At 42.5% G+C, this 27,095-nt stretch overlaps 1 protein-coding gene and 1 long non-coding RNA gene across 5 annotated transcripts in view; one reads left to right on the forward strand and one right to left on the reverse strand.

Moving 5' to 3' along the window:
• DCLK1 (doublecortin like kinase 1) overlaps positions 1-27,095 on the forward strand; it is a 198,734-nt gene that overhangs the window by 23,270 nt on the left and 148,369 nt on the right. The window lies entirely within an intron of this gene.
• LOC310844013 lies at positions 7,367-25,715 on the reverse strand. The gene is made up of 3 exons (XR_014563881.1): positions 25,118-25,715; positions 9,322-9,377; positions 7,367-7,400 (listed from the first exon to the last, which is right to left on the reverse strand). It is a non-coding gene; the product is annotated as an uncharacterized lncRNA (long non-coding RNA).

Genomic DNA, 27,095 nt, shown 5'->3' on the forward strand with positions numbered 1-27,095 from the left:
TTGAAATATTGCCACCCCTCTTTGCTACAGGTCACATGGAAGTCAATGTAACCTTTTATTGCTCATTTCCAATCTTACTGAGAACAACATACTCACCCCACCTCTCTCCCCAGGCAATACTTTCAACAGTATGATATTCTTAAATTTTTCAACTTTGCTGAAGTGTTATTGGCTAACCTGTGTTTGACCTTGTCCTGTGCCTCTCTCATGTGCTCATGAGATTCCACTAGACTATCTTGATGGAATCTAAGGGTTCAGGAGTAGCTGGTAAGATTATGTGAACAAATACACCATTAACGGCTTCCACAATCCCTGTGGAGGTGTATTTGGTGGCTCCTTTGTTATATGTCATCATATGCTGAAGACACACCTCTTTACCTGGCCTGATACCACACACACATAACTCCCCACTTATGTGAGGGGTTATGTTTTGGCAAACTGTGTGTATAAGTGAAAATCACGTAAGTGAAAATAACGTAAATGTCCTATCTGCCACTCTCTCTCCAATCCAGATAAAAAATACTGTACCTAAAAGATCCACAACTGGAATTGAATCTTTGGGGCTGGCTGGCAGTAACCTGCCCTGGGACCGCCTTATATTTATAATATCCAATCTTTTCCCCTAACTGGGATTTCACCACATGGTGAAGGGTGGTTAATAAATCAACCAAACAAACAACAACCATACCTGTAAATAGTAGTCATGGATATATTGGGTCAACAGGATGCAACTAGCATTTCTTCTGATACACATTCTGATTTGCTGTATGTTTTATATTCTCTAGTTAGGTCTATGGAGCCCACGTTAGGGAGACTCTGAGGGGAAAAACATTGGCAGCAGTGTCAGTGTTGATGGGCCCCTTCCATTTGTGAGCCCTGGTGCATTTGCCCCCAGTACTTCCCCTTAAAACGGGCCTGCTCCAATATTAGTAAAAGGAGATGAGTTCTAAATTACACTTTTTCATATCTGCTCTAAAACTAATGTGTGGTATGAGATCTTTTGTATCTGTGTATTCCTCTCCCACCACCTACATAATTTATTCCGGTTGTCCTGGCCTTTGGCTAAACTTATTGATTGATTGAATTTATTATGATTATTATTTTTTACATATGGTACAATCCCCCCCCCCCCGGTTTGCTTCTACTACAGAACCCCACAAAGCCTCTTTGAAGGTTAATGCATTTGCTACAGGGATATATTTCCTCCTTGATGAAATTTTGGCTTCTGAGACTTTTAATCAGGATTTTCAGCGGGAACGAGTCCTTGAAGTTCAGATACTGGAGGAAATATTCCTTGAGGACTGTGGTTTTACAGTAGCCCACAGTCCTTCATGCACAGGAAAAAGGGCGTAAAGAGGGAGTATGAAATTGGCAGGGAGGGGGAAGTTCACAACTATGGAGAATGTGGCAGAAGGTCACAGCATTTTCAAGACTGGTGGAGGAGAATAAGACTTTGAAAGCAGAGTTCAGTATAAACTCCTTAGAGTGAGTTGGCCTTCCCAACTCACTCTCTTGATATGGAGGATTTGCTCTTTCTCTGTTAAGTGCTGCATCTTGGAAGCTTCAAGTATTCAGAATTCCTTTAAGGCTTTAGGGCTTAACGATATAAGGATATTTACTCATCAAGTGAGAGTCAAACCTCAGTTTGAACTATTCTTAATTATCTTTTGACTTGGGTTAAGCAATCATTTTTCTTAAAGCTGATAGACTGGAAGGACCCAGAGGAAAATAATGGACCAGTAAGTCAAGTCTTTGATTAAAAGGATAGAAGGCACCATTGATCACTTTACAAACACATCTGGTCCGGATCCTCACCGTAGAAATATCTCATTCCATTTATGTGATCTCCAGCTGCAATAGCAATGTCCTTATTTCTTTCTGTCACCAGTCAATCATTCAAGTTATTGGCTGTCCTTCAGGGCCAGGGTAGCATATAACTGAAGATCAATATAAGAAATAAAATTCAGAATAAATACGGTACAAAAATCGTAAAAGCATCAGCTATAAAATCAGTAGCATTGACAACATCCAGCAGAGAGCCATCAGATGATAAATTTAAACCAGCTGCAAAACGTAATGGAATGTCTGATCAAATAAAGGGCTGTGTCCATTGTTCTCTGGCAGCTGGCGCAAGTGCTCTTGTACTACTGGATGTGCAACAGAAGAATCCAACACAACATTTGTGCTAGCAAAAACTCATTGTGCAACAGACTGTGCAGTCTATGGCACAAAGAAGTTATCAGCAACCTGCTTATGTGTTCTCTTGTTTCATAATGTTCCACTGGAGCAAAATAATTCACCCATGGGACAAGAAGACTCTATCTTAGTGCTACTCTGGATACAACCCAAAGTTTCTACCCAGCTTCAGAAGGACACTGATGCTGGTACCAGAGGAGTTTTTCCACAGAGATCATTCTGTATGTGACATATTGTGATTGAGAGAGCCCTCTCCCTGCTTGCTGTCCTTCAGATGGTAGGGTGATATGGAAGACCCTTCTTTGCTCTCTAACTTCAGGTGGTAGGGTGACACACATGAAAGCTGCTGAACAATGCAGTGTACAAGTAGGCTCCCATGGCAGCAGCCTTCATGATTCATTGAAGGGTGGTGGTGGGCCTACATAGCCAAATAAATGAAAATAACTAAGTCCTAGACCAGTAGTGGAACCTTTTTCGGATGGAGAGTCTCACTTCCTTTGGGGGGAATCTTTCAGGAGCTACATGCTAGTGGTTGATAGGGCTAGAGACAAGTGGGTGGATAAGTGGATGTGACTTTAATATAAACCAGAGGTTTATACACACACCACTCTCCACTCGGGCAAGCCAGTGGCATGCTCATAGTTAAGCATGCCACATTCCAGCCAGATAAGTCCCGAAAAAGAGTGTGGAGCAGAATTGACCTGGCACAGGGCATGGCCTAGTCCTGAAGGTGTGAGAAAGAGCCCTGAAAGACCACATTTAACCCCTGGAGCTGAGGTTCCCCACCCTTGCCGTAAGCCATTCGGGTCTTTGTAGATTACAACCAGCACATTTAAAACAATCTTGCTTGATTTACTTGCAGGGAATACTGGTGAAACATGTTCCTTATACCAACTGAAAATAGTTGCTAGGTTACTAACGGAGGGTTCTGAGGAATCTTCAGGGACAGTGTCATGTAAATGTATTGCAGTGGTCTAATCAAGAAGTTACGAGGCATGGGAAACTCTGTCCCTTGCCACGACCCAGTATCCAGCAGTGATCTGAATGCAGAGTTGGCAGCTGCAGGAGTATCCAGTGGGAAGCCAGGTCAGGGTCAGGGCTGAGAGCTGAATGCAGAAGACAGGGAGACCATTGTGCCTGAGGAACTTGGACAAGAACTTCCAGAAGAACCTACCAGGCCCTATGGGCCCGCAGCCTGAACCCTCGTGGACACCTTTCCCTGAGTCTGAAGAACAAAATACCTCCCACTGCACATCACTAGTCCAGCAGTGCTGGGACTGCACCAGAAGGGAGGCTATGGAACAAGGAGGAGAATCTGCCTTCAGGGCAGAGGGTTGGACCTTTAAGGCTCTGAAGTTCTCTCGAGGGAGTAGAGCCTGGAGGAAGTAGTCTGGACGCAGAGGATAAAATGCTCCCAACCTTCCTTTGAGCAAATGGCTCACTTGGAGCTGTCCATGGTTCTGCAGCTTCCTTGACAGTTGCAGCATCGTATCAGCACATGGCAGCCATATTCAGGACATATTCAGCAGGTCTCCAGCAACAGTAAGTGGACAGTTGCTTTAGAACACAGCACCGGATGACTAGTGTATTTGCCAGGAGACTACTCCTTTTAGAAGCAAATCTATAGCTGTAGCTATAGCTGTTACTTCCATTCCTTGAAGTTTAGTATGCAGACTTTCTGTCAGCTAGGTAAGTATTCTTTTGAGCTTACTGTCCTGTGTAGCTAGACTATTACAGTTCACTTGCTGGGGAAGAAATACACTTGTAATATTTTATGTGTCTCTCGGGATCATTCACAGGAGCCAGCATCTGACTGGAAAATGTAATGCTAATTAGCAAAGAGACTGTAAGATACTGTTCTTAATCATGTTTGCAGCTTTTTAATAGCCCATAGTTAGTTTTCAGAGCAATTTATTCTTAAAAAAAAAAATAATGCCACTTTTTGGAGAGGGAATGATTTTTCCAAGTGATGTCTAATACATGTAAGTTTTCTTTTTTAAAAAAAATAAATAGAGAACATGCAGCCCGCCTTTTGGCTAAAGGGGTCTTTGTAGAAAACCAGCTACAGAATTGAATCAATAGTCAAATACCCTTTGCAAGAAGAGTCTTGATTAATTAAAAAAAGCAAGCATGGGTGCATGCCATAATACTGGGACTGTGATGGAAAAGGCCTTACTTCTAAACCTAACCTCTATGCCACATGACACCTAAATCAGGGCCTCCCTGGCCATTTAGGGCTTTGAACGGGCTCAGAAATGAACTCTCAGCTGGTGTAGCTGGTTCAGAACAGACAATACTTGTGTGGACATGATCCCACCAAGGTGCAAGCAGTAGGATTTTGTACCAGCTGAAGTTTCTGAAGTGTTTTCAGATATCACTACACACATCACCAGTGCATAAATGACAGTGTCCGGATCTCACTCTTCCAGTAGTGGGTGTTGCTGCAGAGCAGTTGAATCCAATAACAGCTGCAGCATGGGCATCCAGGAATAATGGGACTTCCCAGTGTTTTGCTCTGCTTGTCCCATGTACGGCTAGCTGCCTTTTGGACAGAAGTCATGGGTGTGTCCTCAATGCAATGAGCTCCTGTCTCTCTGAAAACAAGTTTGTTCCCTTGAGACCAAGGTAACAGACCTAGAAAAGCTAGGAGAGGCAGAGGGGTTTGTGGACGAGGCCTTTGGGGATGTTGTAATGGTGTCCCACTCCCAAATCTATTTCCATGTTATCAATCTTGCATCCTATAGCACCCCTAAACTGTAAATCTCATCTGGACAAATGCAATCTTGTCCACAATGGAGGTTTTGTTCCATGTTGTATAGCTGTAATCAATACTGTCTTATCTGGACCTTGAACTATAATAAAGGCTACTTAATCTAGGAAATGCCTATCATCTTCAGGCAGAAGAATTTCAGGAGAAACATTGTAGCCCAGTGGTAGAGCATCTGGTTTGCATGTAGAAGTTTTGGACCCTTGCACCCCCAGGTAAGGCTGGCAGACACCCCTGTCTGAAACCCCAGAAAGCTATTGTCAGTCAGTGCAAACAATACAGAGCTGCAGACTAAGGCAGCGCGGTCCTATGTTCCCATTTCTCAACATTGGTAGAAATGTTTAGTCAGCTCCAAAGCATGAAAACTCAAATGTATGTGATTTGTTCTCCCCTGGAGGGTTATATTCCCAGCGTCAGCAGGAGTTTATGGCTTGGACATGCTTGTTGAAAGCAATCTGACATGGTAATTGCTAAGAGATGGAGGTCAATTAAAAGACAATTTTACTTTGTCAGCTTGATATTGCTGCTTTTACCAACTTGCCTGAAGTCTGAACTTTAGAGTGCTTCGGGAATCCCTTACCATTGTGGCTGTTTTGTTTCATCTTGGACATCTCCAGGAAGGAACAGCACAATTATATCAACTGTTTCTTTTGCCATATTAGTTATTGTGGTGATTATAGAGTAAATGGCTACAGCCAGTTGGGGGGAGGAGGTTGTGGCCAGCTTGCAAACATGGCTAGCATGATATAGGCTGCAATAAAATAATAGTAGTTTCCAAGTAGCCAGATCTAATCGGGTGTATTGTGTCCTGTTCTGGGTACTGCACTTTAAGGTGGATGTTGATAAATTGGAACAGGTTTAGGAGGACTGGGGAAATTACCAGGGATATTGAAAATAATTCCAGCGAGGAAAGATTGGAGGAACTGGTATTTCTAGCCTGAAGAATAGAAGACTAGAGAGTGTGTGTGATTGCTTTCTTCAAACATCAGAGGGGCTATCACATAGAAGAGGGCCAATACAGTGGTACCTTGGTAGTTGAATGGCTTAGTTCCAAACAAATTGGCTCCCGAACGCCATAAACCCAGAAGTGAGTGTTCCAGTTTGCGAACATTTTTGGGAAGCCAAACATCCGACATGGCTTCTGCGGCTTCCAATTGAGTGCAGGAAGCTCCTGCAACCAATCATAATCCGTGCCTTGGTTTTCGAATGGTTTTGGGAGTCGAACAGACTCCCGGAACGGATTAAGTTCGAGAACCAAGGTACCACTGTACTCAATATTGGCTGCCCAGAAAGGAAATCTTGTACCTCTTGTACACAAAGCATGTAATTTACTACTGAGACATAACCTTTTGCCTACTTTTGGGAATTCCACTACTACTTGAGAGATGGTGGCATAGGCCGAAAGTTCTGTATTTGTATAGACATTTGTCAAAACAAAGAAACCCACAGTAAGGTAAAGCAACTTTCCTTAGACCCAGCATTAGCCCCATTTAAGAAGAGAAATATTTTGTCGTGTGTGGTACAAAAATGACTAGGAGGGTGTGCGTGTGGCTTCTGCTGTTGCTTTCTTTCATACTTTTTATAAATGTCTTTCACATTTCCTTGGCAACACAGTTGTCTTCATTGGTTGCTAAGGAACTAGCTTCTTTAGCACAAAGAACTGCAAGGTTGCTGCTGCTACCCAAGGATTTGATTCCTGGCATTGGTAGACAGTGGAAGATTTTCATATTGCTTCGGATGAGGTCCTCATATTAACAAACCTTATTTTTTAATTTTTTAAAAAACTGCTTCCAAATCACCACCCTTCCTTAAAAAATGTAACGTGCCGCAAATTAATCACGCTGCAAATCTATATAACTTGCATAATAAGCAGTAGTTATACAATAGAAATAAATTTTGCGGCCAAAAATGGCTGTGTATATGCAGAAGAGGAGGTTGGTGGTGCTTGAGAGAATCTCATTTCTGAAACAATGCTGAAGTGGTATAGCATTTTTATTTTTATTTTGCAGTGTTAATACATAGCTTATAACAAGCATAGCTCAGATTTTACTGTGAGATGGTGTCAAAGCTAGCATGCTTCCTAGCCATTGAATTAATTGGCCTGTTTTATTTTGGAAGTAAGCAGAGGAAAGCATTGTTGCTCTAAACGAGGCAAAATTACTTGGGGCTGATTAAGCATTGCCAGTTGACACTTTACAAAAATAACAGTGGAAGGTTTTTCCACGTTCCTTTCAGATGAGGTTCCTGTATTTGGCAGCCTGAAAATAAACAAAATGTGATATTTAAAATAAATAAGTAGCATGTATCAAGTATAATGCACTATCTTGGAATAAAATGTTGGCATTTGGGATTACCATGAAATTTACCTCTTTCTCATTGACATATTCCTTATAATAACTTGCAGGGGGTTGGAAGGAGAAGCTATAATCTGGGTCATCTTAGTAAACAGAAATGTAAAATTAGCAGCTGTGGGCCATGCATGTCACTATTTATTTTCAGTGATTTAATTTAATTCTAGTGTACTTCTGGCAAAGGAAGTCAAAATTTAAAATCAATTTCTGCCATTTTGTATTGGAATAATAAAAACGAACCTATATGAGAGTATAACTCATGAAGAGCAGGTGTGTGTGTGTGTGTGTTTTCAATTGACTGGCTGAAATAAAATGTCAGTATTTTATTGCTACTGAAGCAGTTTAGCTGAAGAAGCCATTTTGAATGGGTGTCCATCTATGTGAAACAATGAGGATGAAGCTGTCTTTCTTTGGAGAAGAATAAATCTTTTGGTATGCATACATATCTGCCTTGGTACACTGTCTGTACTGATGTCCTGCAGTCATGTCCTGAGGACTTCGTTAGACTAGGGGCTGCACTTGATCTGCTCACCCCCATCACCCTAGAGCAGTGTTTCCCAACCTTGTGCCTCCAGATGTTTTTGGCCTACAACTCCCATCATCCCTAGCTAGCAAGACCAGTGGTCAGGGATGATGGGAGTTGTAGGCCAAAAACATCTGGAGGCACAAGGTTGGGAAACACTGCCCTAGAGCAGCCTTTCTCAACCCTGGGGCATCAGATGCTATTGGACTGCAACCCCCTTCATTCCTAATCAGTGGTCAGAGATGATGGGAGTTGTGGTCCAACAACATCTGACAACCCAGTTGAGAAAGGCTGCCCTAGAGGCTCCCCTTCTTACCCCATGCAATTACTAAGCTCCCATTTCTCCTTCCTAACCCCATTTCTGGAGCTACTTCTGTCTTCTGGTCTGCAGCCCTGCATTATGCCATCATCTCCTCCTATTGCGTAACCCCTTTTGTATCTCCACTCTCATCTTTACCCCCATTCTCAGGCCTCCTATTCCTTCCTCTCTTTTTTGGTAACCACCACCAATTCTTATCTTCAACCCTTTTCTCCACCCTCCTCCTCCTCCCTTTTTCACCTCCCCCTTGCACATGGACTCCCCCCCTCCATTCTGTGTCTCCTCCTTCCTCCTATTCAGCAGCCTTTTTTTTTTAACAGATACCTGTGACAATATGTAACTTTGAGAAGAGTGGAAATTTAAGAACAGGTCTGCCAGTTGGTTTGTTAAGCTGGAGAAGGCTAAGTTCAGTTGATGCATGTCATACATATATGAGGGTGGGCTTGTTAATAAAATAGCTATTCTAAATTACTACAATAAATCTGGAACTTCATGTTGAAGACAACACATGGTACCAGATGGGAGCTGCATGATGACAGCCTTAGATTTTTATTATATAGAGAAGAATATATAGATACATTCAGTTTTCATCCTCTCTGCTATAGCCAGATCATGCCTTGGTTACTGCAAATTTCTGTGTGGCCCCCTCTCTCCTTTTTGGTAATTTCCTCTCACCTCTGTACCAACAGTTTAACTGCCAGAATTTTGATGTCATTTGTACTGTTGTCCTTCTATTGTTAATTCAAGGTTGGTTTATTCCCCCTCTATACGTATACCAATATCTCTTCTCTTCTAATATACAGTGGTACCTCGATTTAAGAACTTAATTTGTTCCAGAGGTCCGTTCTTAACCTGAAACTGTTCTTAACCTGAGGTACCACTTTACCTAATGGGGCCTCCCTCTGCTGCCACACAATTTCTGTTCTCATCCTGAACCGACGTTCTTAACCCAAGGTACTATTTCTGGGTTAGCGGAGTCTGTAACCTGAAGCATCTGTAACCTGAGGTACCACTGTATTTCTGATTGTTCCTTCCAACCTTTCTCATACAGTTTGTGAGACTTCTCACAAAAATCATTTACTTTTCTTGTCTCCTGCATCCTGTGATGTGCTTCCTTGAATCCCTAGTTGGGTGTCATATCCCTGTCTGCATCCAGAGCACTTACAGCTTTTGTAGAAAGCTAGCTTCCAGAGATTGCCAACTTCATAGGGAGATTTTAATCTGAAAAATGGGGCAACGGGTAAGAATTAAACATTTCAAAATAGACTCATCCCCCTCCCTGTCGCCATTTACTAACATGAAAAAACACATCTCTATGTGATCTTGACTGTATCTTCTCATAACTTCTATCTTAGTTCTTTTAATTTGGCCTTTATGAATTAGGCAATGCTGGTTTGTGCCTCAATGGACTGCTGAGAGAAGGGCAGGGTAATCACTGTAAAACTTTATAGAATGTAGTTTAAGAGATGTTAAGTGAGTTACTGGACTGTGGTGGCATTGGTTTTTCCCTTTCACAACCAAGAAAGAAGCATACAAGGGTCCATTGTACTATGCCAGTCAAGTAATCCAGCACTTGCTTAGTCATCATTTCTTTATAAGGAAATGTACACTGCAACAGTTGTGGGAAAATCTCCTGGAAAAGCAACAGAGGAGGTCAAGAATGCTCATGCCAGAGGTTCTAGAGTTCGTGCAGAAAACTTGTTACTTGCGCCAACTTAAAAGAAAACAACATTTAGTCAAAAACTGCATTATGTAAATACTTGGGCATATTTAGATGTGGGAATTGTGTTAATCCACCTGATTATAATTATTATTTATAATTATTATTTTTTATATTTGTATACCGCCCTTCATCTGTAAATCTCAGGGCAGTTCACAACATAAAAATACACAAAATACATAATAAAAAAGAACAAGAACAAACCAATATCCCCCCTCTCCTGACTCCCAGATGCTAGCACTTCAGTCCTGGTTTCTAATGTTCCTTTTATACTACATTACGGAACTGTGGCTTCTTGATGGGTATATTGCCATGTTGCTCTGAATTTCATTGGCATCTGTGGGCGTGGCATGTGTTGCCACCCCACCTCTTTTTGTGTGTCCCCACTTCTGTTTCCCATAATACTGTTGCCACTCCTTCAATCTGCCTCATGCGACTGCCACCAATTGCCTCAGATGTTCTGTTAAGACTTATCTTTTTGCCCATGCTTCCACTGACCTGTAAGCCTGGTTCCTGTTATATGTTTGGCTCCCTTGCATTTTTGTTTCATTATTTTTTTTATGCGTGTTTACCTGTTTTGACACCGCTGTTTCATTTTAATGATTTTGTTTGTTTTATAGTGCAAACAGCTTAAGTGATATTAAAAAAAAATTAAGAATTTTATATTTGATTTTTGTTGTTGTTGTTGTTTAGTCGTTTAGTCGTGTCCGACTCTTCGTGACCCCATGGACCAGAGAACGCCAGGCACCTCTGTCCTCCACTGCCTCCCGCAGTTTGCTCAAACTCATGCTGGTAACCTCGAAAACATTATCCAACCATCTCGTCCTCTGCCGTCCCCTTCTCCTTGTGCCCTCCATCTTTCCCAACATCAGGGTCTTCTCCAGGGAGTCTTCTCTTCTCATGAGGTGGCCAAAGTACTGGAGCCTCAGCTTCACAATCTGTCCTTCCAGTGAGCACTCAGGGTTGATTTCCTTCAGTATGGAGAGGTTTGATCTTCTTGCAGTCCATGGGACTCTCAAGAGTCTCCTCCAGCACCATAATTCAAAAGCATCAATTCTTTGATTTTACACTAACATAAAATGGAAAGTGACACACTGGTCACAAAGCCTGTCCCTGTCCTAGTACAACACTACAGCTGGGATAGCTCAGTTGGTAAAGCATAAGTCTCTTAATCTTAGGCTTATGGGTTTGAGCCCCGTGTTGGGCAGAAGATTTCTGCATTGCAGGGGGTTGGACTAGAGTAGACATCCCCCTTGGTCCCTTCCAACTATATAATTCTATGATTATATATTGCGCTGCCACCTTCTGTTGCAGCTCCCTTGCTATCTCCTCGGCAGCCCCCTCCTTCCCTTCCCTTCCACCACTTCCCAGGATTTGGGGGGCCATTCTCACCCTGCGGTGTTATACTTTGAGGTGGGTGGCCTGGCTGCACTAGTGGGATTTATATATTTATTCCCTCTGTATCCCACATTTCCTCCAAAAAGCTCAAGGTGGCGCGTGTCGTTCTCTTCCTTCCCATTTTATACTCACAACAGCCCAGTGAGGTAGGTTAGACTGAGAGATTATGACTGGTACAATGTCACCTAGGCAGTTTCATGGGATTTGAACCCTGCTCTCACACTCCAACACTCTTAACTGCTATGCCACACTGGCACACCAGTAGCAGCTGCAGCTGAGAGTTGACCAACAGTTGAGCAGGCCCAGTAGTTGTGACCTCAGTGGGCCCCACTATGTGTGGCTGATGGGGTGCAATTTGCCACCTCTCCTGGTCTGCCACCAGAAGCACATATTTCACTGTGACTTGTTGCTGGGCTGGCCCTGGCAGCCCTTTCCTCGATTAAGAAACACTTTTAATCTACCATATCTGTGAACCTGTATCTTTCCTGGAAGCTGACTTAGCACTGACTTGCCCCTGTTAACTACAGTAAAAGGGGGAAATTCTCTGTGGAGAGCATAATTGGAGTCCTTTGAAGAGGAAATGCTAAAGTATACACTTAAGCATCATATGCTTAAGCGGCGCTCAGATTTTCAAAGTAATTGGCTAAGACAGCAGCTATGTTTTATTGTGCACATTTATATTCAAGATTAGTGAGTGGGAAAGAGCCAGGCTGACTTAACAAAATGTTTCTTGTGCACAGAGTCCCAACCTAGACTTATTTTTCCTCTCCCATCCCTATTGAATAACTTCTTTCTTTTTAGGCATGTCATCTTTCAGGCATGGCACTGTGTTAAGCAATGGTGTTAAGCAATTTCAGAAACAGATTTGGCTACATAAGAATTGGCACCCAGGGGAATGAGTTTGCCAGCAGCATAATTCAGGTGTATTTCAGTCTGGTATTGGATCTAGGTTTGGCATGGAGACTTTACTTGAAGCCCTGGTTTCTCTGTAGGTTGATAAAAGGGATCATACCCTACTGATGCTATTATAACTCTCAAAATAATTTTATTTTTTTTTTTTTTAGCAGCACTGCCATATTGGATGGGTGTCTGTATTTTCATATTGCTGAGACTAACTAGGAGAGCTTGGAGCAGCCCTACACATAAGCAGGGGACAAGTGGAGGAATCTTCATAGTCTTCACCTGCACTATACTTTTAAAGCAGTGCCATAGCACTTTAAACAGTTAAAGAATCTCAGGAACTGCCATTTAATGGTGCTGAGAGTTGTTTGGAGACCTCCCCCCCATTCCCCTCACAGAGCTCCATTTCTCAGAATTAGTTAACAGTCTTTCTTCAAAGGGAACTGTGGGAACTGTAGCTCTGTGAGTGGGAATAGGGAAAATTCATATTAAATGGTGAAAAAATGTGAAATGTCATTTTGATGCCAATGATATTGGACACTGCCAAAAAAAGAAGCATACATGTATGAACAACAACAATCCCACTGATAAAGACCCACCTGGAAGAACCTATGGCTGAATTAGGGGAGGAGACAAGACAATTAAAACAAAATAGTAGAAAACTTTTCACTTAAGAAGTCGATGAACAGAATGCAAGTTGTTGCTTTTTAAGTGGGTAGAGGGGCGAGGTTGGAATAAGGGAATAGCAAAACTATCTCAAATGCTAAGCTCTGAATGGTGCAGTTGTGATGAGCAAGGGCAAAATGTGTGTGTGTTATGATCTTTTCAGAACTCCCTTGTGGGAAATTCTTCCACTGAAATGTGCCTAATGGTGGTTAAAGCTGTGGAAGTAGGCAGCACATTAGAACAATTATTCTCATTTATTCAAGAGCAATGTATTCAAGAAAGGGTTTTCTCTAAAACTGAGTACCATCTGGTAGAAGGCCAATTCATTTGCTCATCTTATTTGACTTACTGCGTTAAAGACCTAGACTCTGTGCTTTTCTAACTCCTGCAACAATGTGAATATATAGTGCTGGTATTTGTATATGCTGCTTACTGTTAGTGAATTCATATCTAATTGGTTGGTGCTGTTTTAAAATGTGGATTCTCAGAGATTTCTTTGATACATGGAGTGGTATATAAATGAGCTAAATAAATAAAAATAAGGCAGAATCTATTAGCGTAAAATCGAATTCAGTGTAATACTAAAACTACATATATTTCTCCAACTTTTATAATAAAAAGACTTTGATCACTGACTCAGTATGCATTATTTAGAGCATAGTGTGTTTAACGTGATTCTGTTAAATATGCATTTGTAAATCTGCCAGCACATAAATAGAATCAAGGAAATTCTTAGATGTATTTTTGATTGCTACAAGTGTGTATTCCCACTTTGAAAAGAAAATACTCTGAAGAGTGCCATAAAATATCAGTAATGTACAGTCAGTTTGAAAATGAGGTTTCTACTTCTGAATTACCAGCCACCATTTGACTGCATCACAATTCTTGTGTGACTGCTGCTGATCTGCATGCCTTTAAAATGGTTTTATTTTATGTCTGTTCTACTCTTTATATGAGGATTGCAATTATTTTCCATCCAAGGGATTGACCAGATCCACACCTGCTTAGCTTCACTTTAGCATCAGGTACTCACAAACTACTTGATGATGAGGATACCTAAAAAAAGTCATGCTGGACCAGGTCAGAAGCCCCATCTGCATCCTCTTCCACATCCTGATTAGCCAGATGTCTATCAGAAGCCCATAAGTAGGACCCAGATGCAACAACACTCTCTCCATTTGTTATTTCCTCTACCTGAGACCCTTGAGAACTTCTGTTATTCAAAAGAGAAACACTGGTTAGATAGGTAGCGTGGCCTGGTATAAGGCAGTTTCATCTGTCCTAGTAGTGAATGGGTAAACATTCCATTTTATATATCTGGCTTTCATAGAGAGAATTCTCCCCCTCCACTTCTTCTTCTTCTTCTTCTTCTTCTTCTTCTTCTTCTTCTTCTTCTTCTTCTTCTTCTTCTTCTTCTTTGCTGTTTGTGTCAATGTGACCTTATGCCTCCTAAATAAATGATGTGTTCTCCTGGAAATGGTCTATGAAGGCTTACTCATAAGGAGAGAATAAATTCCCTTGAAGCCTTTTCTGTTCTCTGACTATTTAGTTTCTGTTCACGATGACTAATATAATTGTCAATGCCCAAGTCATGCTAATGTCATTATCTTCACTTCAGACCGTGCTCATTGTGAATGGACACAGCGAAATCAATTTAAATCAAGCAAAATTCCTGTTAAGGATGTCTAATCTGTAAACACTGGAAGTGCTTCGTGCTCATGAAAAAAGCATATTGGAAGCACTGATGGAGTGTTTCATTGAGTTAGCCAATAGACATCTTCAAACAGTATGCTCTGTAGACTGTTGCACTTGCCTAAATTTACGAGCCCACAAAAGGAGGGAGACTGAATTGTTGCTATAATTAAGTCTTGGATTCTTCAAAGCTATTCTTCCAGGTGATAGAATGACAAGCAGCTCCCACAAAATTAATAGCTGACCTTTCCAATGCAGATGTGCTCATCGTAAAGTTATTTGGTTCTATAAAAAGCTACTTCTCTCTCCTGCGAAAACTGTCTCCTAATTAAAGGCTTTAATTGTGTAGATTCAGAGAGATTTGAATTAAGATGGGGATGGCTGGGTTTTTTAAAATGAATACCAAAAATGTTCTTGACACGCTTGTACCTGTGTCGTGTCTCCCAGGATAGTTTTGCATGTTGATGCATTTGGTAAGCATCTGATAAGTTTACTAAGTCACTGAATTCAAGGCTGCTTCTGGAAAGCAAGGTTTTAGAAGGAGCTGCATTGTACTACTTTGAACCAACCATCTAGCCCTGAATGGCTGACTCTGATGGTTTCTCATGGTCTTTCCAGCCTTGCTCTCTGAGTTCTTACATCTGGAAAGGCCTAGGATTAAATCTACTGTGCAGTACAAAACCTGAAAGCTGCTATTGACCTATACAGCTTCTCCCAACTATTTGGCATGAAGTCTAGGGAACATACATGCAGGCAATAGTTTTGGAGATGGACAGCATAAAGCAGAGTACTGTATCAAGAGTCCTGTATTGCTTAACTCATAGAGTAGTAGGCATGAAAATGGTTTTATGCATATGCTAAGCTATATTCTCAATATACTTTTTGCTATTCATTTTGTAATCCCCCACCTTCAGCCGGCCAAAAAATGGGAGGTATCCCTTGAGGGATATCTCAAATACAGTGGTACCTTGGGATGTGAACAGGATCCATTCCGGAGCCCCGTTCGCATCCTGAAGCGAATGCAACCCACATTCCACCGCTTCCGTGCATGCACATTTTGACCGTCTGCGCATATGCGTGTGGCAAAACCCAGAAGTAACACGCACCGTTACTTCTGGGTCGCTGCAGAGTGCAACCCGAAAATACTTAACTTGAAGCACATTTATCCCGAGGTATGACTGTATAATGAAACAAACTGTAAAGCTGAACTGAAAATGTAACCATTTGCTCTTTCTTCACCTTCCGGTTCCAGGTTTCACTGTAATTAACCAGCAATGGGTTTTTGTTTTAAGTAGTCTCTGCTGAGTCTATGCCAGGTTTCCTGTGCGGTCTGAATCTTTGTGTCCTGCGGTCTTCTCAACAAAACACACACACATATATATATTGCTATCATCCAGTAGCTTAACAAAATAGCCATGTGTACAGTAGTTCAGTGTCAGGCTAGCTAATGTGCATGTGGTCAGAATTATAATCATTATAGGAAGCTGCTTTGTGCCAAGTCAGACAGTTCATCCATCTAATTCAGTGTACTTCGCATTGACTGGTAAGGCCCTCCAGGATTTCAGACAATGGGTATTTTCCAGCCCCACTTTAAGATGCCAGGGATTGAACTTGGAACCTTTTGCATGCAAAGCACATGTTGTACCATTGAGCTACGTCTCTATGACCCTGTCTTGGCTATGACCCTGTAGTCAAGGTTTGTTTTGTGGCTTACAACTTGTGGTTTGTCTGGGGGAGCTTTATCTGAACCTGGGATTGCGGTATAATTGTAAGCCAAACCAAAGCTTAACCTACAGTAAAGCAGTAATAGCAGGACTGGAGGAGAAGCAAAATGACCGTCCTCTTCTCTCCAGGGTCTGCACAATGATTTGTTGATGTCAAGCGTTATGTGCAAACTGGACCTGCCTTTTTTTTGAGGGGGTTGCCCTACGAGAAGAGGTAAATAGAAGGTAGCTACATTCATTGTATATATGGAAAATTATGGCAGTGGAGTGCATATAGATAAACGCATCGTCAACAAGCAATGCAAAAATGCATTGGACACCAAAACCTGTATGGTGTTCAGGTTGCCTTTGTATTTAGGTTGCTTATAGGTGTTCTTTTTTAAACACAACAACCTGCTCATGTGCAAGTAGAATGAAGGAAGGTAGGGGCAATTTTACTTGAGCCAGGCCTTGTAAAATAGTACCAGTCTCTCATCAGCAGATTTGTAACTGATGGGACTACTACATAGTATTCAACAGGTATGCCTCATAGTCATTCTCAAGAGCAATATATTGCCCTGTAGTTGAAAGTGGAATTAATAAAACATTTTGTGTCATTTTTAAAAAGGCTGTGTGGGGGACTTAAATGAGTGAAAATCCTTTAGGAAGAATTTGATAGCAGAATGGCTGTGCTGACTGTTATTTGTCATTCCAGGCATAGGGCCTGGAGCGCAGGCGACCTGTTGCCATTGTGTTAAGACTTGATACAACCATTTCTCTTTGTCATGGTGGTGTTTATAGTGGGTGAGTATTAGAATCAATTATGCTGCTTTATTTTGTCAGCTGGCATATGGTATTTGCAGGCTTTAAATTGGTTTAAAACCTTAGATCCTCTGCTGTACTGATAGCTAAATCTGATTATTCAATGATCTGGCTTTTCCCGTAAGATAGAAGAATTAAGTTAGACAGTACATTTTATCGTGACATGCATTCAGATGGCCTTGGTGTATCCCTTAATAAAGATTTTGGGAAACGAGCTTTGAGGGATTAAGTGGTGTTAGTGAGGTTTGTCTGTTCCAGTAGATGGACATGGTATGACCCTCAAAGTCTGTTTCTTTGCAATATGGTAGAGAAGGAGGTGGAGGCTGAGAATGGAAAATATTATTCCCCTTTTCTCTTGGAACAAAACTGGCTGCCCAGGCTTTGAGCATAATTCTGTAGACTTTATTTTATATGGGTACTGAATATTCCTTCCCTTTCATCAGTCATCCTAGAAAAAGGATAACTGCACATTTCAGCAAACTTAAAAAAAGAAAAGGAAAGGTTCTGTTTTGAGGTGGGGATCTTGGAGTGATTTGAACATTGAAGAAGGAGTGATCTTCCTGTGACTTTCAGTGGTAGATCCTCTATTGCTAGAACTTGTGGCCCTCCAAGATGATGTTGAGCTTCAGTACCCATCCGTCCTGGCCAGCATGGTCAGGGATGATGGGATTTGTACTCCACAACATCTGGAATAATAATAATAATAATAATAATAATAATAATAATAATAATAATAAAATTTATTATTTCTACGCCGCCCATCTGGCTGGGTTTCCCTGGCCACTCTGGGCAGCATTCAACGGAACATTAAAAACAGAATAAAACTTCAAACATTAAAAACTTCCCTAAACAGGAAAGCCACAAGTTATCCATCCTCTGGGAAATGTGCAAACATGTGAACTGGGCAGATCATGGAGGTATTTCCTTGGAGGGCTGATTGCATGCAGAGGGATGAGAAGGCACAGTAATCCAATCTTGGATTTGGGGAAGGAGGATTTGCAGTGGCAGTCAGGAATATAAATTTTGAGATGAGTCAACCACTTGTGTGCATGACTTGTTTCCACAACCTGCTTTAAGAATCCCTTGACTGGGAAGAAGGAGAAATTTCCAGTGGCATCAAATAACCTATAAATGATTGCAAAGATTCAAGTTGCATTATGCTAGTCTCATGCGGTGTCATTTTTAATGAAATCTTATATGTGGTGGTGCTAGAAAAATCATCCAAATCCTATTTGATCCGACTTGAACGTCTATTAGAACAATCTGGTTTATATTCATTTTACACAATTTTATTTTTAAATAATGAGTAATGGAAGAGTATTTTTTAATTTAGATTTCTAGCATATTCTACTATTAAGGCTTTGGGCAGCATCGAGTTTTAAAATGCTGCACAATAAAATGAAAGCACATCCTTAAAACAACTGGACACCTGGAAAAGCATTCAATTAATACTATGCTAGCATTTTATTTATGTAATGGAAGAAGTGGTTAAGTGGAACTCATTATTTCTAAGATCAGGTTTCAGAATAACTTGTTTCTAAACTGACAGTCCATAGATTCCCTCCCACATTCTGATTGTGAAACACAGAGATGTGAAAACAAAGGGGTAGAAATTCTGCTCTTAAATTGTACACATGAAACTACTGTTCTTAAGCTGTAGTGCTTTTATCTGTAGTGCTTTTTCCCAGAGAAACAACAAAACAGGTCATAGAATCATAGAGTTGGAAGAGACCACAAGTGCCATCGAGTCAGAAGCAACTCCAAAACAACAAAACAGGTATTGGAAGCAATTCCAGAACTTGACCTATTAAGATACTCTTCCTCATGCAATTGCTGTGTGAACATATTTATTTATTTATTTTTAAAATTTGTGTACCACCCTATACCCATAGATCTCAGGGCAGTTCCCAACATAAAATCACAATATTAAAAACAGAAAATGCAAAATGCAAACACATTCCTCCATAGTAGCCATTGTCCAGTTCTGGGTGAACATAGAGTAGAATGGCCAAGAAGTGAGACCTTCTTTGTTACCAGTAAAGTACTTCTGAGTTGTGTATGATTTAGGCATTACCGTATTCCCTAGATGGTCCAGACTGCTTGATATCACCACTGGTCCTTTTAAACTCCCTTGATTCCTTCCTCTTTGCACCTCCTGCACATACTTTTGAAAACTCATTCATAGAGAACCCTAGAGACTCATTAGGAACTGAAAGCTTTGAAAATTTCCTGCATTTGACTAGCAGCCCAACAGAGTGAGATCAGCCAGTGAACATTTGTTGCTGCTCTTGCATTTACTGATATTTTAATAATACATTACTGCCAATGATGTCAGCTGCTTGCTACAGTTTTCTTGCTTTACCGTGTCTCAATCTTCAAGAACCTTGGCAGCACCCATTTCTTGGGAGAGGGTGACCCTGGCGCCATAAACTTCTTCAAGAAAATTAGTTAAAAGGAAGATTATAAACCACCAGATATCCAGACCTACCATTAGGTGGAGTGAGGCAGCCACCTCAGGCAGCTGCTTTGGGGTGTCATGAAAGGGATGTTGTTGTTGTTTAGTCATTTAGTCATTTCCAACTCTTCGTGACCCCATGGACCAGAGCACGCCAGGCACTCCTGTCTTCCACTGCCTCCCACAGTTTGGTCAAACTCATGCTGGTAGCTTCGAGAACACTATCCAACCCTCTCGTCCTCTGTCGTCCCCTTCTCCTTGTGCCCTCCATCTTTCCCAACATCAGGGTCTTTTCCAGGGAGTCTTCTCTTCTTGTGAGGTGGCCAAAGTATTGGAGCCTCAGCTTCACAATCTGTCCTTCGAGTGAGCACTCAGGGCTGATTTCCTTAAGAATGGATAGGTTTGATCTTCTTGCATCCAAGGGTAGCAAATTGTAAATAATTTTATTTCTTTATTAACATTGTATCTTTTGTCTTGTGGGATTTCCTGGCTCAGGTACAAAATTAACTAGACTGGCCTTGGGTGCTACAAACACCATTTGCTGTTACAGCTTAGACAACAAAGTGTCTTGGGCTGGTGCTGCAAAATTATTTGATTCATTTTGAAAACACCTCACATCTTCATATTCCAAAAATTCCAGATGGCAAAATGTGCTTCCAGAGGACCTTTACCAGGAAAGGTAAAGCTTCACCATTAGTGCAGATAGCACTGAGTGGGAGAACTATGGAAGCAGATGGGAGACAACTCATTGATACTGGCGAAGACACAGATGGAGGGAACAATCACAAGTTGCTGACTTCAGCCAACAGTAATGGCTTTGGCATGTTACTCAGTCTGGTCAAATGTGAGTTGATTGAATGGTCCCATCCCAAAGAGAGTGATCAATGGTTCACCCTCAATTGGTGCATCTTCCCTTTCTGTTTCTGACTGTCGGTAAATGCAGTTGGTGCTGTCTGAGACTCCTCTAACCAGGCAGCTGCTACCTTTGTCTCCGATGTGTCACACTGTAATGCCAGCTGGTCCCCGTACTTGAGTGCTTCAGTCGAAGGCTCTGGACTGCTGTGTCCTTATCTTATCTTATATCCTAATCTTCTCAAATGCCTGCTGATTACTCTCTGACTGGGCCCACTCTGCTTCCTCTGGGTCAGCTGTCAAAGTGGCTCACAGTAATCATTAGCCTCTTGCAAAACTTTGCCATTTTCAAATATATTTATTTGAAATATACTTATTCTATATTCCTTTCAAGGTGTTGTCTTGGCAAATCCTGTATGGCAGGGGTCAGCAAACTTTTTCAGCAGGGGGCCGGTCTACTGTCCCTCAGACCTTGGGGGGGGGGCAGACTATATTTTGGGGAAAAAATATGAACGACTTCCTATGCCCCATAAATCACCCAGAGATGCATTTTAAATAAAAGCACACATTCTATTCATGTAAAAACACCAGGCAGGCCCCACAAATAACCCAGAGATGCATTTTAAAGAAAAGGACACATTCTACTCATGTAAAAACACGCTGATTCCCGGACCGTCCGCAGGCCGGATTTAGAAGGCGATTGGGCCGGATCCGGCCACTGGACCTTAGTTTGCCTACCCATGCTGTATGTCTTTAATGTTTCTAGAGCCCTCTTTCAAAATCTATGTCTTTAGCAGGTACTTTAGTCTTCACCTGGGGACGCGGGTGGCGCTGTGGGCAAATCATCAGCGCCTAGGACTTGCCAATCGTATGGTCGGTGGTTCGAATCCCCACGGCGGGGTGAGCTCCCGTCTTTCGGTCCCAGCTCCTGCCCACCTAGCAGTTCGAAAGCACTCTTAAGTGCAAGTAGATAAATAGGTACCGCTTTATAGTGGGAAGGTAAACGGCGTTTCCGTGTGCGGCGCTGGTGCTGGCTCGCCAGATGCAGCTTCATCACACTGGCCACGTGACCCGGAAGTGTCTCTGGACAGCGCTGGCCCCCGGCCTCTTGAGCGAGATGGGCGCACAACCCTAGAGTTGGACACGACTGGCCCGTACGGGCAGGGGTACCTTTACCTTTACCTTTTAGTCTTCACCTAGACTACTCTTTGCATTGCTTCATAAGAAGAGGCAGTCTCCTGTTTCAGGGTCACTGAACTACAGTATCAACTGGAAAGATGGTTATGTCTGGCAGACTCTTGCTCTTGATACAGGTTTTTTGTCTGAACAGTTTTAGGCTAGTTAGGGTGGGATGTGCTTCCCCAAGAGGCCTCCTGTGCCCAATCCACATTGTTCAGTCTCTGGAGACTTTTTTTTTAGGGGTACAGGGAAAAGAAAAGATTGAAAACTTTCCATCTATGAATTTTCTTCTTCCATTTGTACATTATATAATCATTTAAAACATTTCAAAGCAGCTTTAAATTATCAAATAAGTATATACAAAAAATATGCCATAAAAACAGTGAAGCAGTATCCTGGAAACAGATACAGCACAAGAACTAGTAAAACAGTATTCTGAAAACAGATACAAACAGGAATTCAGTAATAACAGATTCTAATCTTATGGGTCAGGGAAAGCCTGGGCAAAAGGCTATCTCTTTACAAGATGTCTGAAGCAACAGATGGATGATTCTTCACATATGGCAAGGGGAAAGGGGCATAGCATAATGCAGGGGCAATGTCAGAAAATGCCTTGGTCACTGCCCCTTGATACTCTGTAGGGTGTGATGCTGTGAGTAAAATTTCCCTGATGATCAAGTCATCTTTATGGGTCTATACAGGTGCATGTGCAAGTTGTTCAAGGCTTTATATGGAACTAATAAGACTGAAATGACCTGGTGGCTGATGGACAGCCAGTATAGTTCTGTCAGCACACAGTGTAATATGTGTTCATCCAGGTGTTCCACTCAGCAACCTGGTTTGCTGCACCAGCTTTAATTTCCACTCCAGCCTCAAGTGCATTATTGGAAACCAATGCTGAGGTTATTAATGCATGCATCATGGTGATCAAGTTATATCTGCTCAGGAAAGGGTATAGTTAGTGTAGCATCCTAAGTTGATAATAGGTGCCCCTTGCCATGGAAGTTACCTAGACCTCCAGTGACGAAGTTGGATCAAAGTGCACCTTCAAACTATGTATCTCTTCCTTCAGAGGGAGTGCAATTTTGTCTAGAACTGGTGGAGTCCCCAACTTCTGGACCTGGGAACTGCTCACTCTTGAGTCCAGGCCAATCTGTGAAAAGGTCCAAATTCTGCACATCTTTCCCAAAAGTCCCATACAAAGTAGTACTCATTCCAGCTAGATATAAATAAGTTATATTCCTTCAACAAAGACCTTTTCACTACCCCAGTCCTGAACTGGAATACGTAGCACAAATGTGTTTGCAAACACTGTAGCAAACATGTACAGGGTGTTTAGGCAGTACTGAGCCATTCTTGGGGTAGGTCCATTGCTTTCAGTGAGCTTACTCTAAAAAATGACAAAATATAGATCCAACCTGTTCTTTGCAGAACATCTTTTTAACTGCATATACTGTACAAAATCTCTTATTTCAACCCTTCAGTATTTGACACTTGTTGTCCTTACTGTAATCTAGCTGAATCTTTTTAGAGCAAGCTGCAAATTGGTAAAATGGCCAACACAGCCATTTTGCTTGTGCAGCAGACTTCCGCACAGAATGGAACTCCCCCCTCCTCCCCCTCCCCTACAGCCCCTCCACATCCTCAAAAACTGTTTCAGAGGCTTGGTGGAGCCCCTAGAACATATTTTGGAGCCACACAGTGGGAGGAGAAGGGGAAGTCCTGCACAGCCCTTTATCTTCATACAAAGAAAAGACAAGAGCACCTAATTTCCTCTTTCACTATTTTTTAAAATAACCTCCTCGCTCTCTTTTAAGCCTGTCATTTGGCAGTGTGTCTGCAACAATTCAGCTGGATAATGCTAAAAAACAGAAAACACACATATCATATCACACACACACGTCTGGCAACACTAACTTAAGAATTTAATTTGAACATATGTGGTCAGAACACTTTATATGGAAATATTTAGCAGATATTTTTGTGACAAGAGATGTGCAATTCCCCCGCCGCCGCCACCACACATGGTAACATTTGAGAAGCTGTGGCCTATTGCTTTATGATCACACTAGTTTCCAAGGCAACGTCTCCTGCTATCATATAGAAGTGTTTTTAAAGCCAGGGGAAATTGGTATCCATTGCATAACAGAAGCATGATCTTAAAAAGAATGTTCTTTTCTACTTATTATTGTAATGTTGTTTAGTCTTATGATTTGGAATACCTGGTTTCGATTTTCACAAGTGGCCTCTCATCTCCAGGGAAGCTTGTCTGGTGCTGAAACTGTTATCCCTTTGACATCTGGCAGATATATATTTCTTTTCAGGCATTTGAGTGTTAATTTTCCACAATGATTGGAGATATTTCAGGGCTGTTAAGTTTGATGGTCAAGTCTCGGTGGCTAAGGCCAAGTTTCACAAACAACAGATGAGATAGTAAATCTGTGCCTTGGCTGTGTCACTTTAATATGCAGGTGAGAATTCGTGACTGAAAGCTCCTCTGATATAAGAGCAATCCATTCAGATGTCTTCTGAATGTCAGGTAGTTTATCTCTTTGACATCTGATGGGAGGGCGTTCCCCAGGGTGGGCACCACAACTGAGAAGGCACTATGCCCCATTCCCTGCAGCTTTGCTTCTCGCAGTGAGGGAACCGCCAGAAGGCCCTCAGCGCTGGACCTCAGTGTCCGGGCAGAACGATGGGGGTGGAGACGCTCCTTCAGGTATACTGGGCCAAGGCCGTTTAGGGCTTTAAAGGTCAACACCAACACTTTGAATTGTGCTCAGAAATGTACTGGGAGCCAATGTAGGTCTTTCAGGACCGGAGTTATATGGTCTCGGTGGCTGCCCCCAGTCACCAGTCTAGCTGCTGCATTCTGGATTAGTTGTAGCCCCACGTAGAGTGCATTGCAGTAGTCCAAGCGGGAGATAACTAGAGCATGCACCACTCTGGCGAGACAGTCCACGGGCAGGTAGGGTCTCAGCCTGCATACCAGATGGAGCTGGTAGACAGCTGCCCTCGATACAGAATTGACCTGTGCCTCCATGGACAGCTGTGAGTCCAAAATGACTCCCAGGCTGCACACCTGGTCCTTCAGGGGCACAGTTACCCCATTCAGGACCAGGGAGTCCTCCACACCAGCCCACCCCCTGTCCCCCAAGAATAGTACTTCTGTCTTGTCAGGATTCAACCTCAATCCATTAGCCGCCATCCATCCTCCAATCGCCTCCAGGCACTCACACAGGACCTTCACTGGTTCTGATTTAAAACAGAGGTAGAGCTGGGTATCATCTGCATATTGATGGACACCCAGCCCAAACCCCATGATGATCTCTCCCAGCGGCTTCGTGTAGATGTTAAAAAGCTTGGGGGAGAGGACAAAACCCTGAGCTACCCCACAGGGGTCTGAACACTCACCCCCCCCCCACTTTCTGGACACGGCCCAGGAGGAAGGAGTGGAACCACCGCATAACAGTGCCCCCACCTCCCAGCTCCTCTAGATGGTCCAGAAGGATGTTATGGTCGATTGTATCAACAGCTGCTGAGAGATCCAGCAGAACTAGGAAACAGCTCTCACCTTTGTCCCTAGCCCGTCGGAGATCATCAGCTTTCAAGAAGAAGAGCTTTGATTTCTTTCCTGTGAATCAACTTCCTCTGTGATAGGTAGCTGTAAATTGAAACAAATGAGGAGTCTTAACCTCCCACCAAGTTTACATAATTAAAAAGAGCAGATTCATAATGTAGTGAGAACACGTGTGCATTCTTTGCCTCCAGGAAAAACAAAAAGGGTCAACAACATGAGCTAAAATTATCTGGCATCTTACAAAAGGTAGGCAGAGTGCATCAAGCATGGAAGACTAGTTCCAGGCAGTTGCTTAAAGATTCATGGAATCATATCAACCTTTATTATCATTGACTTGCTGTGGCATCAGCTCTGGAAATGCTGAGCTTTTACCTAATTCAGTACAAAGGCGGGTGGAGTTTTGAAATGGCAACAAAAAGGACCCATTTAGGGCATCCTTGCATTCTGAAGGCAAATAACAGGTAGGAGGTTGTGGGGACTATGTCAGATTTTATACATGCATGTACATAAATGAACGCATGACCTCCTGCAGCAGTTGTAGTTCAGCATGGAAAAGGAATAAAGGGCTTCTCTAAAGTATTTGCTTCCTTGACTTACTGTCAGGACCAGTGATTATTCCTTCAGCAACATGTTGCGCAGATTCCATGATGAACCCCCCCCCCATTCCTGCTATCTGTTGACATTGTTTTTCTGAAGCATCTCTGAAAACATCTCCTAGCAGCTCTAGACATGCTTGCTATAGTGTTTCCTGCAGCAAATGTGTAAAAATGTGGTCTTCATATGTAAGTATGCATATCTGTATGAAGTAGCTCAGACATGATTGCTAAATGCATGTATTGTCAGGTATATCATCCACATAGAACTAAGAGTGCATCTGCAGGAAACACACCTGACATGCCATACCAATAGACAGAGTGAGATGGACATCTGAGGACAGCAAGTGTGCTATTCATCCTGCCTGGAGACCCTTCAGCTAATTGGCTACCTTTAGCTGCAATAGAGGATGCTGTCCTTTCAGCCATTTTGGAATAAGATGCAACAGGCTGCTGGGTCAGTCTATGCATGTGAAAGGGCTGGATGCCACTTGGTCATTTGCATTAGGCGGCAAAATGTCTTGAGTCATCTCTGGAAAGTAAAAGGTCTTGCCACGTAAGGTGTTGAGCTGCTGTAAGGTGGGTTGTATCCAATGCTGCAGATACAAAGTCCCCTTTCCTGTGTGTGCCCCCCAAATCTGTCCAGGGGTTCCTCCAACACTGGAGTAGATTTTGAGGGTGTGTGGAGGGCTCCGGGGGAGATGAAAGGAAAGGGAAGTTCCATTGCACGAGTGGAAGTCTGTGGCGCTATCAAGCAACTGCGGCACTGGATGTGACCCAGGATCTTGATAACATTCAGTCTTGATCTCCAAATGTAATGCTGCATTCTGGCTAAATTTGGCCTCTGATTTGACAAGTACCCACCTGCCCTGGTGAGTTTCTTATTCTTATTATGACAAATGTTGCATCATTCTAGAACTCTTGGTATCTAATGTTGTATAGCTGGGAAGCAGAGTGGATTCCCATTTCTGTTTGTCAGGGTTAACCAAGTAATGAGCTTTGCAATGAGCCATGGTGAGCCGCATTACTCTGGCAGGAAATCGAGAGGAGAGAGGCAGAAGAGTGCCTGCCACAGCTATTGTCTGCTAGTGACCCGCTGCTGCTGTGGTTGTGGCTGTTGCTGCTAGCCTGCATGCCCACTATGCCTCAGAGAAGCAATTCAGGGTTCTGTTGGATCACTGCCAGAGATCTAGGGGCTCCCTACTCCTCCCTTTGAAGACGGGACCCTTTCTCAGAGTAAGGCATTGTGTTTGAGATGACCTTGAAAGAGCACCTGAGCTGCTGATGCTTTCCTGCAGTGCTTTTAACAGAGACTGTTAAACATTAGATAGCATTTGCCGTTGTTGTGGCAAAGTGGTGGTGGTGGTGAGGTGGTCTCT

Source organism: Podarcis gaigeae (genome assembly GCF_964106915.1).
Source record: "Podarcis gaigeae genome assembly, chromosome: 4".
NCBI classification, from domain to species: domain Eukaryota; kingdom Metazoa; phylum Chordata; class Lepidosauria; order Squamata; family Lacertidae; genus Podarcis; species Podarcis gaigeae.